Source organism: Canis aureus, chromosome X (assembly GCF_053574225.1).
Source record: "Canis aureus isolate CA01 chromosome X, VMU_Caureus_v.1.0, whole genome shotgun sequence".
Classification (NCBI taxonomy): domain Eukaryota; kingdom Metazoa; phylum Chordata; class Mammalia; order Carnivora; family Canidae; genus Canis; species Canis aureus.
In genome coordinates this window covers 102,010,098-102,029,748 of record NC_135649.1, presented here as the reverse complement: position 1 = coordinate 102,029,748, position 19,651 = coordinate 102,010,098, and the positions used below count along the sequence as shown (strand labels likewise).

The 19,651-nt window shown below is 34.7% G+C and overlaps 1 long non-coding RNA gene and 1 pseudogene across 1 annotated transcript in view; one reads left to right on the top strand and one right to left on the bottom strand.

The window, feature by feature from the left end:
* The window catches only part of LOC144308341 (uncharacterized), a 151,078-nt gene that overhangs the window by 22,082 nt on the left and 109,345 nt on the right, over positions 1-19,651 (bottom strand). The window lies entirely within an intron of this gene.
* LOC144308279 (nuclear transport factor 2 pseudogene) lies at positions 130-513 on the top strand (annotated as a pseudogene).

Sequence of the window (19,651 nt, the reverse complement as noted above, 5' to 3'; positions counted from 1 at the left end):
AAGTTATTTTAACTACAGTAAAATCAATATTTAAGATTCTTACTGCAACAGATCATGCTGGGCTGCCACTGCCACTGCAGACATCATGCAGGCTCGTCAGGTTTCAGTGAGGTCAGGTGATGCTCCAGAATGGGAAACAAGCCAATTTGGGAGCAAAATGGACCCAGCTTCATTCAACATTACAACCAGTTATTTAATAAATGATAGAATGCAACTAGGTGCCATTTATCTTGACCATCATGCCTTAGGTGGGAAGGACAGTGATTCCAGGGGAAAGCTAACATTGTGGAGAAATTGTCTAGCCTTCTGTTCCAGAAAATCTAGCACAGCATCATGGCACACGATCAGCAGCCCATGCTAGATAGCTGCATCAATCACCAGGATTGTGAGTCAGCTCAAGGCCGATGAAGACCCCGTAATGGAATTCCACCAGCTGTTACTAATTAAAGAACATCAAAGATGTTTGAGTTTGCACATGACATGTTCAGGCTTGCCCTGCACAACTTCAACTGACATCCTCTTCTCCCAGCCAGGTACTCACACTGCTTCCTCCCCCGTTTTCTTCCCTATACCATTCATACTCCTCCAGATGCTCCAAATATCATACACAAAGGAGCAGCCCTGTGGTGGGAGCAGGTGCAGTGTACTGCTATTACTGAGGTATTCTGCATGATGTCTGGATGCTAGGCTAGTTGCACCTGGACAGGAGAAGTTTGTGTTGTACCAGCGCATGCCTTGGAAAGACTTACATAACACAGAAGGTTTTTGTTTTTGTTTTTGTTTTTAATCTACAGACAAGTTGCTCCCAGTATCCCAAAGAAGTGAAGGAGAAAGCAGCTGACCCACCTCTCACATACTGATTTGTTGAGATGTTTCAGTGCCTTATGATACAACAAAACCATGAAAATTTTCCTAACAAAATAAAATTCTCATAGATGGGTACTTTAAGAGTGTAATACTAAAATCAGCTTCCACTATAGAAATCACCTGCAGGATGACAGTCTTTAAAGTAGATTGCCTAAAATATGTGCACCTTATTGCACATAGTCCTACTGGGCTATGAGGTGATTTCTCTTGATGAAAGTTAACTTATTTTCATTTAAGAATTTTTATGTCAGCAGACCAGATCCATTATTTTAACCACAATAATAATATGTTCAAGCTCACTCTTCATTGAAGCTCTAAAATAATTAACTTTACTAAGCCGCCTTTCATTTTAAAGCAATTCTGGAATGGGAGCCCATTCATTTATACTATTCACTTTATTACATATTTTTAATATAATAAATTAAGCTATATAAGAGTTATTGATTCTACAGAGGCAATGCTGAGTTTTGTTCTGATCTTGACAATAACATACAATTTAATTTTAAGTTAATTTCTATTTAAATATGGAGCTACTGGTATCAACACTCATCTAACAACAGATTTGGCTGCTTCCACACAGTAAGTTTTTTAGGTTTAGATTTTTTTTTACTCCAAAGGATAACCACCTTATAATTAATTTGTTTCATCCAGAGGCTTCAATGACATCACGATGCTTTTAGAATAGTCAAGATAGTTATCAAGATTATGAAAAGCAAAATAACTTTTATCTTTCATAACTGTTAAAAATATGGAATGCAAAAAATATGGAATGCAAAAAATATGGAATGCAAAGAAGTAGAGATATACATACAAGGCATGTGAAATTACTTATATTTTATGTATCTGCTGTAAGTACCTTTTAGGTGAGGAGAGATATGAAAAGTTTAAATACTATACTAATACAAATACAGCTTTAAGAATAAGTTTATGACTTATCTGAGTGGTTTATTCAAAAGCCCTCAATACATATGAAAGAAAACCACAAAAGTAAAACAAATTAAAAAGCTAAGGTTTTAATATTTTAAAAATATATAAATGTATATTCCAGTTACTAACAGGGGTTCATGAGTCCAATGATAAATATGAATTATATGCTAGCATTCCAAGTAAGGCCCTGACCATTCTGCTGGTGTTATCTGTACCATCAGTGATTTCCTTATTGACCTAAAGAAGCTGCTAGTGCCATATCTTCTAGCAGAAAATGTGCGGTGTCAATAGAGTCTTTGAAAATACATGTGGACACAATCGAGTATTGGGATTTTGCAGGTCTCTGTATACGAAAAAGTAACTGGATTCCATGGAAGTGAAAGTATGGTCTAGTATCAAGAAACAAATGCTTAAAACAGTACAGAGAAGTAAAATGTAAGATTAAACTAATGGATGTATATTTATTCATTCATGATTTAATAAAGCTGCCAATCTGTGCTAGCCTTGATGGAAGAAAAAGCAATATATATAATATATATATATCCCACCAAAAGAAGTTGCAAAAATAGTACACAGAGTTCCTTTATCTTTATACAGCTTCCCCAAATATTATCATCTTATATAACTATAGTGCTATTGCGCTATTGCCAGAATCTTGGAATTATCACTGGTACAGTACTACTGACTAATCTACAAAATTTGATCAAGTATCACCAAATGTCACATTAATGTCTTTTTACAACTCCAAGATCCGGTCGAGAATGGCACACAGCATTTAGCTGTCATGTCTTCCAACCTGGAGAAGTGTCATGGCCTTGACACTTTTGAAGAGAACTGGCCAATTATTTTGTTGAATGTCCGTCAATTTGAATTTGTGTTATGTTTCTTCATGACGAGTTACAGTTATACATATTTTGCCAAGAATGCTACAGAAGTAAAGAGTTCTTCTCATTACATCACGTCAAGGGGTTAGTTCATGATGTTGATATGCCTTGTTACTGATGATATTAACCTTGATCACTTGGTTAAGGAGGTATCTGTCAGGTTTCTCTACTGTCAAGTTACTATTTTCACCTTTGTAATTAAGATGTATCTTGAAGGGAGAATAATTATAACACTATGAAAAAATTTTCATGAGGAATTTGCAGTGTGTCATCAGTTCATATATGTTAAGTATGTAAAAGTATTATTCTATGTAGAAATTAGAGTGAAAGCATGATGAAGTAATAAATTTTACTGAAAATAGTAACTTTAAAATAGAATTTCATTTTTCCTGTGAACAAAATATTTTCCTCTAGAGAGACTGTTTATTGCTATTTCTTAGACTTTATTAGTACATCTGCAATAGCAAAGAGAAACAGCTGAGTAGATAAGTATAACAGAACACCACAAGACCTATAGCAGAGTATCTTTCCCCCAGAGTATGCTGATCAGGAAAACATCGCCACCAGATCTTAGTGAAATCAGTGCAGCAAAAAATAGAGTAAAGGCTAGCCCTCAAAGCCTTCTGTATATTGCAAGAAGATTCTGCTTAAATGGTAATCCTTTTGTTATTTTTTTAAAGATTTTATTTATTTATTCATGAGAGACACACAGAGAGAGAGAGGCAGAGACACAGGCAGAGGGAGAAGCAGGCTCCATTCAGGGAGCCCGATGTGGAACTTGATCCAGGGTCTCCAGGATCACGCCCTGGGCTGAAGGTGGCACTAAATTGCTGAGCCACCCAGGCTGCCCCCTTTTATTATTTTGAACAAAAATAATCACTCTTAAAACTTTCCATAACAAGTCTCTCTTCTTCTTCTTCTTTTTCTTCTTCTTCTTCTTCTTCTTCTTCTTCTTCTTCTTCTTCTTCTTCTTCTTCTTCTTCTTCTCTCTCTCTCTCTCTCTCTCTCACACACACACACACACACACACACATGCATTACACACACAAGCAAAGTTCCAATGAAGCATTATTTACAAAAACAGGTGGTAGATGGATTTGGTGAACAGGACCATATTTTGCTGATCCCTGCTTGGACCACTTGGAGCAGGATTTCTCCACCTTGGCACTGTTGATATTTGGGGCTGGATAATTTTTTGTCTTGGGGGAGCTGCCCTGTGCATTGTAGGGTGTTGAACAACATTCCTGGCCTCTACATACTAGATGTCAATAGAGCTCCCTCACCTCAGTGATCACTCCAAATGCCTCCCCATCCTGCCAAATGTCCCCTGGGAAACAAAATCACTACCAGTTGAGAACCACTGCTCTCGTTTCCTGGCTGGAAAAAGCAGACTTACTCCATTTTTTTCATTGTTCTTTGTTGTTGTTGTTTTTTCTCAGGACTGGCTGGTATTTATTTTTTGGGTTTTTTTTTAAAGGTTAATTTTATTTCTTTACTACTTTCCATGGATTTTCATGGGAAAATACCTTAGAATGACAAGAATTTTACAACAGTTTCTCACTTAAGTCCAGAAGTTGTTTCCTATTACCTCTTTTTTTAAAAAAAGATTTTATTTATTTATTCATGAGAGACACAGGGGAAAAGCAGAGACATTGGCAGAGGGAGAAGCAGGCTCCTCGCATCCTGGAACTCCAGGATCATGCCCTGAGTCAAAGGCAGACGCTCAACCACTGAGTCACCCAGGCATCCCAGGCTGGCATTTCTGAATTGAGAACTTCTCTTATACTCAGGTTGGGATATACAGAAGGTAAAAAAAAAAAAAAAAAAAAATTCTCCAGGGACTCAACTCTGACTCCTTTCTGGAATACTAAGGGCCCTAGCAGTATTGGCCTTCTTTTCTCCACCTTTCATAGTCTTCTGCTGTTTGTTTCATTTATCTTATCCAAGTTTTAGGAATAAGAAACACAAGGACTAGAGTGAAGTATTTTATATCCCAGATATGTATCGGTAAAAGATTACTCTTATCTGAGGATATGTAGTATCATGCTTAAAAAGCAGTTAAAAATTCAGTAGCCAAGTATAATGAATTATGAAATCAACTCCTGGCTCTACTATATTAAAGGGATATGAAACCCTGTGCAGGATACATAGGCTCTGCTACTCAGTTTTTTCAGATATAAAATTATAGGTATTAATATCCAACTCATACTTGCATGTAATATCATCTCATTTAACTCATAAGGCTAAATGAGTTACTACATATAAATAATAGGGACCAGTGTTTGTTAATACTAAATACTATATATTACATATCACTAGTGTCTCTTTTTAATTATAATTATCTGGAAAAGTACTGATAAGTAACTTTACAAACATCATGCTAATGATTATTAATGCTCCAAACTCATAGCCACCCATCCCAAAGTGAAAACAAGAATCATCGAGAAACAAATTTTTCAAAACTGGAAGAGAAGCACTTGGATCTGGACTAATTTAATGCATTATTTTAAAAGGATTGAAAAGTGGGGCATTTGATACCCTAAGGTATTTCAAATCATGGATTTAAATACCAGAACTACAAGGGCCCCATTATAGTATTTTCCTTTAAGTAATTGTCCTCCCCGCTAAAAGACATAACAGAGAAAGGACTAGTGTTTCATTAAGGCGGTACCTACTCTCATTCTCTCTAGAACAACATTCGCCTCCTGTGCAAGGGCACACATTAATCTCTCTTCACGGAAGGATTTTCACCCCCTGTCAACCTGTAGAGGAGAGGTTCTTTCCATCCTTCAAAATTCATCATATGTCATCTAAGGTTATAAAGCTAAACACTAGAAAAAAGAAACCCACATACAATTTACACAGCCGAAGAGAGAAAACAAAGAAAACATTTAATTAAAAAAAAAAACATAAAAGAACTAAGACCAAATACCTGTATATCAGTAAGTGGAAATGGGATGAAAATTCACATATTAAAAGTAACAAGTTGAACAGATAAAAGTAACACTAGCAAATATATGCTGTATCTAATGTGTGTATCTAAAATGATTTAAAAGCAAAAGTATGAACCAAGCTGTGCCATGATATTAATGCTAGACATTACAGAATTCTTAAAGAAGAAAACAAAGGGCATGTTATAAAAAACACTATTCATAGTGATTAAAAAATTGATTTTTAAAAAAGATTTTATTCATTTATTCATAAGAGACACACACAGAGAGAGGCAGAGACACAGGCAGAGGGAGAAGCAGGCTCCACGTAGGGAGCCCGATGCGGGACTCGACCCCGGGCCTCCAGGACCACACCCTGGGCTGAAGGCGGAACTAAACCGCTGAGCCCCTGGGGCTGCCCTAAAATTGTGATTAATATTTAGCTACTGAACCTAACAAAATGTTGAAAATGTAAAATATAGACTTTAATAACAAAATTAAGGGAAATGATGAATGAGAAACCGATTTTAGCCTACCATGAATAGCTAATAAATAAGTCACATAATTTTCTTGAGTAGTTTACCATATAATCTAAGAAGAAAAAATGTAGTAATAGGATTTGTATTGCCTTATTTTGAATTTCTCCAGAAGCAAGTCTTGAGACAAGAATTCCTGTGAAATGTATTTTTTAGGGAAGACGAGGAAGATAAGTAGTGAAGAGAAAAGGTGTATAGTAAAAGGCAAGCATCCCATAAAGGGTGCACAATTAAACTACCTGTCACAGATTAATCACACAGAAAAACTCCAGGAAATGGTATAAAATATGACCACATTTTCCCAACCAATGGAGGGAGGCAGCTAGGGTATTTAAAAAAAAAAGATTTTATTTATTTATTTGACAGAGAGAGAGAGAGCCAGAGAACACAAGCAGGGGGAATGGCAGATGGAGAGAGAGAGAGGCAGGCCCCCCACCAAACACAGAGCCCAATAGGGGGCTCAATCCTGGGATCCCAGGATCATGAGCCAAGCCAAAGGCAGGTGCTTAAACTACTGAGACACCCAGGTGTCCCAGGCAGCTAGGGTATTTATATACTCTATCCCTTCAGTTGAGAGTTGTGGGGCATGTGTTAAATCAGAGCTTCTGGACTACTCATTGGAACAGAACAGGTTTCTAAAATTTCAGAAAAACTTTGTGTCAGAGGGATACGGACACTTGCAACTGGAAGTTCAAAGATGCACAATGAAAACTGTAAGGTCTGAGAGATATGAGCAGGGTACTATAGGATAAGGCAACCGCTAAAACTGAGCGTATGTTAGATCACAAAGGAAATTACAATGCATTTAAGAATGGGAAAAAAGCCGAATTTTCTGACTACAGTAGTGTAATACTTAAAATTAAGGAGGAAATAAAATCTAAAACTATCTCAAGAAATTAAAAAATTAGAGAAAAAACACTATTATAAACCTGTTAGATTAAAGGTGAACTTCAAATCAAAACTACGCAATACAGAAACAATAATGATAAAGGACGTGTTTTAAAGACAAATAATGCTAAAGCTAATCTTAGTAAAAAAAAAAAAAAAAAAAATCGAGAGCCTTAAACTCATATACTCCTAAATAAGGAATAGTATTTTTTTAAATTGTTACATTTTCAATGTTAGAAGTTTTGGGAAAAAAGCTAACATATACACATGGAAATAACAAAGTCTTAAAAGTTTAAAATTTTAAAGTCTTAAATCAGTAGTATTATTAAAACTCCAAAACCAGTTAGTTTATATATTTTTAGTTTTTTTTAAAGATTTTACTTCTTTATTTGAGAGAGACAGAGAGGGAGAGAGCAGAAGCAGGGGGAGGGGCAGAGGGAAGAAACAAGCAGATTCCATGTTGAGCAGGGAGCCCGACTTGGGGCTTCATCTCAGGACCCAGAGATCATGACCTAAGCTGAAGGCAGATGCTTAACCAACTGAGCCACTCATGTGCCCCAGTTTATATATTTTTAAATGATAAAATGGTATTAGATTAATATATGAAAAAAGGTAAATTGCTATGATAGCAAAATTAAAAATGAGTAAAGGAAGGGGTATCTGGGTGGTTCAGTAGTTGAGCATCTGCCTTCAACTCAGGGCATGATGCTAAGGTCCTGGGATCAAGTTCCCCTGCAGGGAGCCTGCTTCTCTCTCTGCCTATGTCTCTGTCTCTCATGAATAAATAAATAAAATCTTTTAAAAAAATGAGTAAAAGAGGATCCCTGGGTGGCTCAGCGGTTTAGTGCCTGCCTTTGGCCCAGGGCGTGATCTTGGAGTCCTGGGATGGAGTCCCATATCAGGCTCCTTGCATGGAGCCTGCTTCTCCCTCTGCCTGTGTGTCTCTCATGAATAAATAAATAAAACCTTTAAAAAAATAAAATAAATAAAAATAAATAAAAATAAATAAAAATGAGTAAAGGAAAAAAAGAAAATTAACAGATATGTAATGAAGTTCTTTAAAACAATTTGTGTAAAATTCTCTGAAAACTAGGATTAAATGTATCATAGAAATAACATAAAGTATCAAAATTAGCCCCAGAAGAAATAGAAAATCTAAACAAGTCAGTAATTTGATGTAAATTAATTCTAAAATACTTGATTAAAAACCTTACTAAAAACTGAAGTCCAGATGGTTTCATAGTAAGTAATTTTAAATCAAGAATTTAATTCCAATGCAATGTAAAATTTTCAGGTGATGTTTAAAAATATTTTTTGATTATTAGAAAAATACTGATAACAAAATTAAAATGAGTATAATTTATTAATATCAATACTTGGGTAAGAAATCATGTGTTAAAAAGAGAAGACACTGGTATTTTAAAATAATTATATAACTTTAGACTAGAGTCTCTAATATCTGGGAAAGTATCTGCCACATTTTAGGCACACAATAAGTATTATGGCATGAATGAATAATGACAGGAATACAAGGGTGGTTAAAAATTGGCAATTCTAATAAATATATATAATGTAATATACGTATTATATTGTATATATATGTAATATGTGTAGATATACTGTATATATATGTATATATGCATACATATATGTATATATAATATAGATGTATGTGTGTATATGTATATAATATAATACATGTATATCTACATAAATAACATACATAGTGTAATACATATATAATACATGTATAATTTAAGTAGATCAGAGAAAAAATGAATGATTAACATGTTGCATTAAAAACACACAGAATAATAGTACCGATTTTTTAATTAAAATATAATTGACATATAACATTGTATAAATTTAAGGTGTACAATGTATTGACTCGATACATTTATATATTTGCAATATGGTTACCACTATAGAGTTAGCTAATACCTCTATAACATTACATAATTACCATTTCTTTTTTGTGGTGAGAACAATTAAGATCTAGTCTCTAAGCAATTTTGAAGTTATAACATAGTGGTGTTATCCATAGTCACTATACTGTGCATTAGATCTCCAGGACTTCTTTATATTGTTTAAGGGTATAAACTTAGACAAGTAGTAAATGTGTCCTGCAGTCTTGATTTTTAAAAATTGTCTATATTGAAAATCAAGGAAAGTATCACGCTTAATGAAAAAACACTACATAGATGCTCACAAGTAGTTTTAAAAAGGACTGTTTTCCACACCATGTGCCAAAAAACACTAGGATAATTCTATAAAAATTTAGAAAAGCTAAAGAACCCTGAATAACAACATTATTGTTTAAACTGTTCTAAAATTCCAAGTACTTTCAAATGTAAGCAGCATGCATTTGTGTATGTGCATTGTGTGTGTAAAAAGACAAGATATTAAATAGGAAAAAAAGTGCAAAATTTACGATCAGGCAGCTAAGAAAATAAAAATGACTAAAAATATAAAAGATGTTTAACTTAAAGAAATGCAAACAACATTTTTTCAACCATAAAATTATGAAAGTTAAGTAAAACTATGACTTGGCACATGATATGGAAAAAGAGTCTATTTTATTTATTTTTATTTTTTAAAATTTTTATTTATTTATGATAGTCACACACAGAGAGAGAGAGAGAGGCAGAGACACAGGCAGAGGGAGAAGCAGGCTCCATGCACCGGGAGCCCGATGTGGGACTCGATCCCGGGTCTCCAGGATCGCGCCCTGGGCCAAAGGCAGGCGCCAAACCGCTGCGCCACCCAGGGATCCCAAAAGAGTCTATTTTAAAACTACCTGTGAGCATCTAAATAAGTTTAACATTTTTGGAGGCTATTTTTTTCAATGTCCAAGAAAATTTAAGCTTCAGAAACTCCTTGACCTTGCAATTTTTGCTGAGGAATCACTCCACAGTCCTATTCAAAAACTATGACGAGAACTAATTTCAGTATCATTTAAAATTTAGTACTGATTTTGACAGCAAAAATCAACTTACATGTCCAACACCTTAAGAATGATTAAAAGCTCATGTGCACCCATTTAATGAAACAGAGTAAAACTTAAAAAAAAAAAAAGATTCAGGGAGCATTACACATGCTACTATTATAGTAATGTTCTCCATTACAAGTATAGACAGAAAATGTTAATATCTTTTAGGAAAGGAGCTAAGAATTCTTATAGTGAGGCATAAGAGAAAAGCTTAATGTTTATAATTTCACATGCTTTTTATTCTGTGCATGTAACATATGTTTATGCTTATATATATTTTATATCCATCTATAGAGTCTATATATTGATGTTTGAAAAGAGTTTCCTATGACATATTACTAGGAAAAGATTAACTGCACATTCCATTTAGAAAAATTTATACCACTTGGTGTTGAAAATAAAGTAAATATTACACATCCTCCTCAGGATCTACTATATATATATATATATATATATATATATATATATATATATACACACACACACACACACACACACACACAGATATTACATATATATACTACTATCTATATATACTACTATCTATCTCAATCTCAAATTATTCAACTCTAGAAAAAGAGGGGAGTGGAAACCACATTTGTGTTTTGATGATAGAAAAGTAGTTATCTATAACAAGAGACACTTTTTTTATTTTTTTAAGTTTTTATTTAAATTCCAGTTAGTTAACATACAGTGTAATATTAGTTTCAGGTGTACAATATAGTGATTGAATGCCTCCATATAACACTCAGTGCTTATCAATGAGCTACTTATTTTATTTTTTATTTCTAAAGATTTTATTATTTATTTATTTATTTATTTATTTATTTATTTATTTATTTGAAAGAAAGAGAGAGAGAGGGAGAGAGAAAATGCAAGTGGATTAGTGGTAGAAGGAGAGGGGAAAGGGGGAGAGTGAGAATCTCAAGCCAACTCCAGGCTGAGCATGAGCTCAAGTAGAACTGAGTTTCATGACCTCCGAAATCATGAACTCAGCTGAAACCAAGAGTCTGACACTCAAGTGACTGAACCACCCAAGTGCCCCAATAGGTACGGATCTTAAACTTCAGAACTTGACTTTTTAGAAGTGTGCAGCATGATCATCTATTTTTTTTTATTTTTTTAAATATTTTATTTATTTATTCATGAAAGACATAGAGAGAGAGAGAGAGAGAGAGAGGCAGAGAGAGAGGCAGAGACACAGGCAGAGGGAGAAGCAGGCTCCATGCAGGGAGCCCGACGTGGGACTCGATCCCCGGACTCCAGGATCACACCCTGGGCCAAAGGCAGGCGCTAAACCGCTGAGCCACCCAGGGATCCCAAGGTCTTCTAAAAATATGTACGCCAGTGGCTTTTTAAGATGCTTTGGCAAAATGGGCAAACCCACTGTAAATGTATCACAGATTTTTTAGAAGATTATCCAGATTCATTTGGGAAATAAAATTTCTCAGTGATAGCTATAAATGAGCCCCGATGTTAGTACAAAAGATTCAGGGATTTTTGATTGTGCCTTTGCAGAAATAACTTGGAGTAGGAAAACTGTGGACTTTATTCATGTTTCAGATTTATTTTTCCATTCTCTAATCTTATTAATGCATTAGAAATCCAAATATTAGAAAGAGTGCACAATATAATGAATAAATCACAATTTGTTTATTTTTTTAAAATGTAAATAATTTAATTCATTTCTATATTATAGTTATTGTCTGCTTTTAAAATATTGTTGAGTAGTCTTATCTAGCTATAGCTAAAAAAAATAACTTGGGAATCTGTTCCTGGACCAAACACCCAAAATAGATATTTTCCATTAGAATAAATAATAGTGAAAGGGAATATAAGGGAAGGGAGAAGAAATGTGTGGGAAATATCAGAAAGGGAGACATAACATAAAGACTCCTAACTCTGGGAAACGAACTAGGGGTGGTAGAAGGGGAGGAGGGCGGGGGGTGGGAGTGATTGGGTGACGGGCACTGGGTGTTATTCTGTATGTTGGTAAATTGAACACCAATAAAAAAATTAAAAAAATTAAAAAAAAAGAACAAAGCAAGAGAGATGTAGAACTGAGTGAGACCTTAAAGGGGAATTTAAAGCTACATCCCAGCAGATACATAAATAGTTAGTTGTTCTGGCTACACCCTAGAACATAGAGTTTTAAGTAAATAACAGATACCTAAAATGTAGGACAAAATTAACATAATTATAGTAAAATGTATACAATGGATAAACTAGAAATATAAAAAGAAATACATTTCTAATACCCTACAAAACAAAATACTTGTTAGATAGTATTATGGTATATTGTCTCCTACAAGTATTTCTATTCAGTAAATTTAAGAGGTTGATTTGAAGCTGATTCTGCTCTCCCATGTTCAATGCAAATAGCCTTGAGCAGTTGAAATGGTAAGTAATACTAAGACATCAGCATATTTTGATGAGTCTTCCAATTAAAGAATAATTTTAGCTACAGATAAAACCATTTTACGATTTTGTCAATCTTTTTTGCTATCACTTGATTAAAATGCTATCATGAATCTTAAAATATCAAAACTTTAGAAATTAACACATTCTAGAAATGCAAAATACATGAGGCTCAAAATTATATTCTATGATAAACATGTATCCATATTTTTAATATTCACAAGGCTGAAAAATAATCTAAAATAAGTTAAGCATATTTTTCAATCAAATTTCTTGCTCAAATGGTCATTTGAGGCACATGTCTTTTAGGGGCAGATGTACTGTTAAAATTATGTTTGATCAGGGGCAAATTGGGTAACTCAGTTGGTTAAGCATCTGACTTCAACTCAGATCATGATCTCGGGGGTCCTGGGACAGAGCTCCACATGGGGCTCTACACTCAGTGGGGAGTCTGCTTATCCCTCTGCCCACCCCTCCCTCTGCTTGTGCTCTCTCTCAAATAAAAAAAATAAAATCTTTAAAGAAAACTATATCTAAATGTAAGAATATATTTAAAGCATTTTTCTTATAATGTTGATTGCATATCAAAGATGAAAAAATTCTAAAAATCTGGTCAATTATCATTTATTAAATTCCATGAAAACACAGTAAATGTTTTTCAATGGATTTTAAAAAGCATGCTGGCTTATTCATAGTGGCTTATTCAATGCATATTTGTTGAACAAAGGATTGAATTACATATATTTGCCAATTACATTCATATCCCATTGGCCTTAATTATGTGAAAAAAATAGTAAAAGAATTTGCTATACTTTTAATCAAATAAGATCAAAATATAAGTGGATTTCCTATTATCCTCAAGCCAATATGTAAATTACAGCACAGTGAGGAACTCAAGATGGGTGTTAAAAATCTTTGCACAGTACAACACATATATGGGCAAAGAAAAGACATTTATTTATTGGATGAATGAATAAATGAAACCTGAATCATGAGTCAGAATAAAATAGCCAAAGAGTTTTGTACCTCAACAGTTGAGGAAGTCAATATAATGTGATAAATTTAATAGCAAGTAAATCAAATGTGCTATGGGAGCACCTATGGGAGTGTTCGAATGAGAGCTGAGGTTCAGGAAAACCTGCCAGAGGAATATTAGCATGAGCTAACTTTTGGTGCAAGAAATTTTAAACACCCTGAGAAAAGAGAACAGTACATTTGAGAAATTACCTTTCTTTGCCATGGTTGTGGCAGATAATAATTATCATGGAGAAGCTAATTAAAAACAAAAACCAAAACCTGAAAAAAGATCCATTAGAAATGGCAGTATGGAGAACATGGGTAAACTCAGTGTCTGTTGGTGTATGAGTCTGTGTGTTTAAGTAACTATAACTTAGGGATCCCTGGGTGGCTCAGCGGTTGAGCATCTGCCTTCAGCCCAGGGCGTGATCCTGGAGTCTGGGGATCAGGTCCCACGTCAGGCTCCTTGCATGGAGCCTGCTTCTCCCTTTGCCTGTGTCTCTGCCTCCCTCTCTCTCTGTGTGTCTCTCATGAATAAATAAATAAAATCTTAATTAATAAATAAATAAATTAGACTTAATTGTGTTAAAACTATATATTTATTTAGGGAGAACTGATACCTTAATAATGGTCAGTCTTCTAATCTAGGACATGATATATCTTTTCATTTGCTCAGATCTTCTTTGATTTATTTCATCATCAGAGTTTAGCAGTTTCCTGCATACCAATCCTACTCAGATATTTTTAGTTATACAGAGTACCCCTTACTCATCTGTAATGATATTCACTGTTTCATTCCTAATATTAGTAAATTTTGTCCTCTCCATTTTATGGTTAAAAACTTTATTGATTTCTTCAATGAACCAGCAATTGATTTCACTGCTTTTTTCCTACTGTTTCATATTTTCAATTTAATTGATTTCTGCTCTTATCTTTACTATCCCCTTATGTCTGCTTGTTTTGGATTTATTTTGTTCTTTTCTAGGTATTTGAGGTAGGTATGTGGATTTTTTATTTAAGGCTTTCCCTCTTTTGTAATGCAAATATTTAGTGCTATAAGTTTTATGCTCAGTATTACTTTAGCTGTGTCCCAGAAATTTTGATATCTTACATTTTCATTTATATTCAGTCTATTTTTTACCTCTTTTGAGACTTCCTCTTTGACCCATAAAATATTTAGAAGCATGTCATCTAACTTGTGTTTGAGATTTTTGTTTCTATTACTGATTTCTAGTTTGTTTCCTTTATAGTCAAAGAACATACTTTATATGATTTTAATCCACTAACATTTTTTGATATTAGTTATATGGTCCAGGATATGGCCTGTCATGGTGTATGTTCCTTGTGGACTTGGGGGAAAAATGTGTATTCTGCTGTTGCCTGGAGTGTCCTAAAAATGTCAATTATATTCTGTTTGAGGATATTTTTCAATGAAATAGACCTGAGGCATGCAATTCAGTAGGAATCCTGGCAATGTAGATGGAGTTAAGGCTTACTAAAATAAATAAATAAATAAATAAATAAATAAATAAATAAATAAATAGTTATTTTGTGTGCCGTGTTTTGTTTTATAATTCAAAGTCTGATATATAGTTTATGACAGGAAGAGAATTTACCACGATTGTAATAGTGAGGCTCTAGCTTAAAATATCTAAACCAATATACACATTATTTCATTGCTTCTATATCCTATTCTGACTTCTGCATTAACATAGCCTTTTGAGGACATCAAACAAGAGGCAACACTGAAGTTGCACAGGATAATAAAATCATTTTTCCATGAGGTTTTTGTACTATTAGAGTGGATATTGTCAATGGAGACTAGGAAAATCATAAGGGTATTCATCTTTGTCTCCATTTAGTGGCTAGTATTGTCTCCCTCTGAAAAGTGGATTTATACTAATTTTGTCTATAGCCAAGAATGGTTAATTTAGCATATCAAAGTAAATGAAATTATACCCAGGTTGCTCATAATAATCAACACACATGAAAAATTAACTAAGCTAGTATTAAATGAATGTGAAGATAAGAAATACTGAAGAGAAATTTAATACCTTCTGAGTCTTCAGTAACTTGGATAGGATGAAAACAATTTTAAACTTAAGCAAAATATTACATTTTAAGAAAAATATTAAACAAAAAGTATCATTATAGCTTAGTCATAAATATATCTAGTAGCTTTCTTTGGCTTCTGTAGTTGTCAATGCAGTCAGCAGAAGTTGAAGGATTTGAGGACTGCATCCCATTGTCATGCCTCTTTCCATCCAAATATGAGCTTAATTATAAAACTCCTCACGAAGTACTATAAAATACACTGAAGGTTTTACTTGGGCTAAGGCGGGCCTATAAAACAGATAACTCTGTAATAACTGTTTGCACATTCGTAGTATTGTTTATTAATATATGTAGTTGCAATCAGCCATCACTGAAGAAGCTTTATTGAAATAAATTTGCAGTAATATACAAACTAAAGGATAGTACATAAGCCTTCTTAATTAGAGTTTATGCGGTCAATAAAGTACATAGGAACACAACAGCACATTTCATTTTTTTCCCTAGGAAATCAATATCCACAATAGAAAATAAATGTCAAATTGAAGCCCTGAATTTTGTGATCATGAGGTATATTGAAAATAGCTCTGGGCTGGGGCTCAAGGCACTAGGGTTCTAATCCAATTTAGTCACTATCATTGACTTTGAAAATGTAACACCTTTTTAGAGACTTAGTTTCTCTTCCTAATTTAATTCATGGTCTTGTTACTAAAGTGTCACTGAATGCACATTTCTAAGAGAGGACCATAGGACTCAACGAGTAGGAACAGATTCACCATAATTATTGCCTGTAATCTTTCAAAGTCCTAGATCTATCTAACAACTTGTGGGATTTTGTTACTGCTGCTAAACTCAATAGTAGAACCATACATGAAAGCATGGTCAGCATTTAAGAATCCTCATTACCTTGTTAGTGTCACAGGGTAAGAATAAAGAATTTCTGTGAACCTAAAGCCAAATATGTTTTAATATTTCATAAATATGGAATTAAGCACAACACTAGGCTATTGTTTCTGCCCATATACTCACTTTGACTATCCCATTTCCTTGAACATAACCTTCTGTGATATTATTATTATTTTGGACTTACTCTTCTTTGTTACTTGGATTCCTTACCCCTATCCAAGTGATAAACTTCTATTTATCTTTAGTACACAAATAAAAAATTCTAGGTTGATATTAAGATATCCGAGTAACTGAAAGCTTTGCTAATCTTCCTATTTGCCCAACAAAAGGAGTGTTTGAAACTAATAATAAAAAGAGAACATATTCTAAAACCAGATGTATTTTATATGGCCTCCTATAATAACAGAGATAATGAAGACAAAAATATATTAACAGCTGATTTGATATTAACCATCCCAAGTCAATGTGCATAATTTGGACAACAATATTAACCAAGAATACTGTTAAGCTTTTTAAATATCAGCATATGCCCCATGTTAATAAATAATTTCTTAATTGGCCTCAGTGATTGAGAAAGAGCCAGATTCATTCAATGTATCTTAAGTATCTTCAAACACTGGGTATAGATAGATTTTTGCTGTTGATTATGTTCAAGGACGAGTCAACAAACAATAATTAAAGCATGGATTCTATGAGAATAAACTACAACTGAAGAGAAAAAGTCTAGGAACAGTCACAAATACATATGCATGAAAAAAGACAGTAATATGTAAGGTAAGAAGAGTTAAGCATTTCGTAGGAATTAAAACACTCATGTTGCCATTCAAGTTTGGAAATATATATATATTCTTAGATTTCTAAGGTTTGAGTAAATAGAACCACCTAGTACTTCAGCTAAAGATGTTGACTGAATATATTTTCAAAGGTCACCAGAAAACAAAAACAAAGTAACAACACAAGAATTGGAAACTGCAGTTGAAAAATACTGGCAGTTATTAATAAAATCACCTTGAGTCTTTGACAGACTTATATATCCAACTGTCAACTTCACATATCTACTTGGACGTTTAATCGACATCTCACATCCAACACAGCCCAAATGAAATTCCTGAAATCTCCCTCAAAAATCTTCACTTAAAGCCTTTGCCATCTCAGTTAACAACAACTCTATCCTTCTGGTTGCTCAGGCCCTAAATCTTGGGTTCATCCTTGATGCCTCAATTTACCTCACAGCCCTCATATCAATCACTACAAAGTCTTTTTGGCTCTATGTAGTGGGTGCTGTGTTACACCACCTGGATCCCCCTTCAGGATAGAAGGATTTATTTCCCCAGATGCTGAGTGGTGCTGAAAGACAGCTGTAATTGGGCCACCTGGGTGGCTCAGTCCCTTAAGCATCTATCTGCCTTTGGCTCAGGTCCTGATCCCAGAGTCCTGGGATCCAGCCCCAGGTTGGGCTCTCTGCTCAGTGGGGAGCCTGCTTTCTCCCTTTCCCCGTGCCTCTCTCCCTGCTCATTCTATCTCTCTCAAATAAATAAAATCTTAAAAAAAGAAAAAAGAGAGTGAGCAAGAGAGATAGCCTTAATCTACTAGATCTCCTCCAGAAGCGGCTCCACTGAAGGAGTTAGCTTGCTCACGGTCACTGTTAGTGGTCAGTGTGGGGGTAGGGTATGAAGGCCTGCCTCCCTTGCCCCACTTCTGGGGCCACCTCAATGCCAGAGCTCCTCCTCATCCTGCTGTCTGAAGCTCTCATTGACCCTGCACGGCAGCCTGACCTCCCCTTTCTGTGAAATCCTGCTTTCCTCCTCTTCCTTTTGACTAATGTTGATGGCAAGGGCACTCCCTAATAAAATCTGTGCACATTCATCTTTATCCTTGAGTTTGCTTTCTGGGGAACCCCACCTTCAATAGTTGGGCCAGAAGTAGTCAGATATCCAGTATTTTCGACTGTTGAGCTAGTAATGAGGATTCTACTACTAATGTAGGTAGAGCACACATATTCCCTGGAACAAGTAACAGTAAAATGTTTAGAATTTTTACTCTGGTTAACCGGGGTGGTATTCTAGTAAAAGGAAATAAACAAGTAGGTGTGATGATAATATCAGGCATTTGAGAAAAATAAAGGAAGTAGTCTCTATAAAGACATTGGAAATAGATACTGTTGTACATAATTGACACTTGGGGAATAGTCATTTTTTTTTGTTTTTGTTTTTTTTTTAAAGGCTTATAGTGATTAATTGACAATTAAAAGTCAAGTGTAAAAACCAGAAAGCCTCCTGGGAAGTTTATAAAAAGATTCTCTCTCCTGCAGCTGGAGGGCAGCCAGGCTCAGGAATTATCCTAAAATTGGCAGAGCTCAAAGAAAGATCAAACTCCCCCAAAAAGAGTAGGTCTGTAAAACCAAGATGAATGGATGAACAAAACATAGCATGCAATGGAACACATCTGAGCAAAAAAAGAACAAAGTCCCAATACAAGCTACAAGCATGAATTAAGCTTGAAAACACTATGCTAAGCGATAGAAGCCAGTAACTAAGGACCATATATTATATTTTCAATTTGTATGGAATTTTGAGAAAAAGACAACTGTAGATATAGAAAGTGGATGAGTAGTTGCCTGAGGCCTGGAATGGGAGTGGGGACCAACTATACATGGGCATATGGAAACCTGATGGTGTGATGTGTTCTGGATGACAGCGGTAGATAAACAACTGCAGAGAATTATTAAAACTCACTGAATCAAACACTTACAATAGGTGGCATCAATGATGTGTGAATTACACCTACATGGATTTGAAGAAAAAGAAAAGTGAATCCAAAAAATAGAAAATCAAAAAGAGAAAGGTGTGTAGAAAGAGAGAGATATTAAATGTTTTTTTAAAAAAGATTTTATTTATTTGAGAGGGAGAGAGAGAGAACATGCAGGAGGGGCAGAGGGAGAAGCAGGCTCCCTGCTGAGCAGGGAGCGGGACCCAGGGCTTGATCCAGGACCCCGGGATCATTATCTGAGCTGAAGGCAGACACTCAATTGACTGAACCACTCCGGTGTCCCTAAATGTTAATATGTAAATGAATTTTTCTCTACCTTTGGCTGTATTAGTCATCTCTCCTCTTCGTTCCCATATTTTATCCAACCAGTCAAAAAACATTTATTGAGAATAACTAAATACCAGTCTTATGTGGTTTTTTTGTAATACAAGGAGAACAAGGATATGATTTGTGCTCTAGAGGCATTTA